This window comes from Pteropus vampyrus, unplaced genomic scaffold, assembly GCF_000151845.1.
Source record: "Pteropus vampyrus isolate Shadow unplaced genomic scaffold, Pvam_2.0 Scaffold197, whole genome shotgun sequence".
NCBI lineage: Eukaryota > Metazoa > Chordata > Mammalia > Chiroptera > Pteropodidae > Pteropus > Pteropus vampyrus.
The window spans coordinates 1,058,710-1,060,899 of record NW_011888978.1 but is presented as its reverse complement, the minus strand read 5'-3'; the positions used below and the strand labels follow the sequence as shown (position 1 = coordinate 1,060,899).

The window sequence follows — 2,190 nt, the reverse complement described above, 5'->3', positions numbered from 1 at the left end:
GCTGGGACTGTGATAGGAATCATGTTAGACCTATAGACCAATGTGGGGAGAATCCAGTCTTCTGATCCATGAACATAGAATGTGTCTCTATTTAATTAGATCATATTTGACTTTTTCTATCAGCATTTTGTAATCTCAGCATGCAAATTTTACACATGTTGTGTTCAGTTTGTAACTGTTTGGTTTTCTTTGGAGTGATAATAACCAGTGTTGTGTGTTATACCCCAGTTTCCACGTATTCACTGTGAGTGTGAAAATGTGATTGATTTTTGTGTGTAGCTCTTGTATCATGCAACCTTACAGAACCCACTTAGTTTTTTTAAAAGATTCATTGGGATTACCTACATAGATAATCATGTCATCTGTCAGTAGGAACAGTTTTATATCTCCCTTTCTTTTTTTTATTTATTATTATTATTTATGCCTACAGCACCTGGTCTTCCTAGGTGGTCTCCCATCCAAGTACTAAACAGGCCCAACTCTGCTTAGCTTCCGAGATTAGACATTGGGTTTGTTCAGGGTAGCATGGCCATAGACCATAGACCATGGACCATGGCTCCACTGGGGCACAAACCCAGGACCTTCTACATATAAAGCAGATGTGCTAACCACTACATTATAGAACCACGTCCTCTCTTTCCTTTATGTATGCCTTTTATTCCTTTTATCTTCTTATTAACAGTGACAGGAACTTCCAGCACACTGTTGAATAGCAGACACCCATGCCTTGTTCTCAGTTTTAAGGGGAGTGTTCGTCTCTCTCCATCAAGTATAAAATGAGCTGTAAGTTAATACAGGTATTTCCCCCTCTAATTTGCTGAGAGCTTTGTCATGAATTGGTGTTGGATTTTTTTTTTCAAATGCTTTTTCTGTATCAATACAATCATATGGTTTTTCTTCTTTAGCTTGTTGATGTGATGCATTAAATTGATTGACTTCAAATGCTAACCCAGACATGCATACCTGAAATGAACCCCACTTTGTCATGGTGTATAGTTCTTTTCATACATTGCTAGATTCAATTTGCAAATATTTTGCTGTGAATTTTTGCTTTGATGTTCATATAGGATATTAGTCTGTAGTTTCCTCTTTTTTGTGCTGTCTGCCTAGTTTGGGTGTCAGGCAGGGCAAGACTAGCTTACTAAAATGAGTTGCAATCTATTACTATTTTCTCTATTTTTCTAGAAGAAATTGAATAAAATTGGTGTTATTTCTTTTTTAACTGTTTGGTAGAGGTCTCTAGGAAACCACCTGGTCATGGAGATTTCTTTTTGGGGAGTTTCTTATTTACACCAGTTTTTTAAATGATTATAGTACTATTCAGCTTATTTCATTTTGGCTAAATTTTTGTAGTCTAGTTTGTGAGAAATTGGTCCATTTCTTCTAAGTTGTTGAATTTATGAGTAGAAAGTTGTTCATGGCATTTTTATTATTGTTGCAATGTCTCAGTCTGTAGTGATGTCCCCCTGTTTCATCCTGATATTGGTGACTTGCATCTTCTCTCATTGTATCTTCTTTCTTACTAAAGGTTTATAAACATTACTGATTTTTTTCTTGAAAAGCCAGCTTTTTGTTTCACTGATTTCTCTATTGTTTTCCTGTTTTTAATTTCATTTATTTCTGCTCTTATTTCCTTCCTTCTTGCTTTGGTTTTATTTTGCTCTTTTCCTAGTTTTTTGAGGCAGGAACTTAGAATATTGACTCAAAAACTGTCCTCAGTGCTATACATTTCCCTCTCGGCACTGTTTTTGCTGCTTCCCACATGTCTTATATGTCATATTTTCATAGTAATTTCCAAAAGTGTGCACACCAAACAACAGAGCCTCAACATCCATGAAGTGAAAATTGTTAGAGGCAAAAGGAGATGTAGACAAACTCATAATTGTTGGGCACGTCAATGCCCCTCAGTTGGCAGTGGGCAAAACTACTAGACAGAAGAATTAGCAAGGACATCGAGAAACTCAGCAACCCAAGAGGTCTGACTGACACTGACCCAACAACAGCAGGACATGCCTTCTTTTCAAACAGCTATTGAACATAGACCAAAACTCAGAGCACGAAATAAACCTCAATAAATTTAAAATAGATAAAATCATCAGTATGTGTTCTCTCACCATAGTGAAATCAAACTAGAAATCAGTGCCAGAAAGCCACCTGGAAATTCTTCAAACACTTGGAAACTAAATAACA

General features: G+C 36.3%; 1 pseudogene; it reads right to left on the bottom strand.

Moving 5' to 3' along the window:
• Positions 1 to 421: 421 nt before the first annotated feature.
• Positions 422 to 537, bottom strand: LOC111746699 (annotated as a pseudogene).
• Between the last annotated feature and the right edge of the window lie 1,653 nt (positions 538 to 2,190).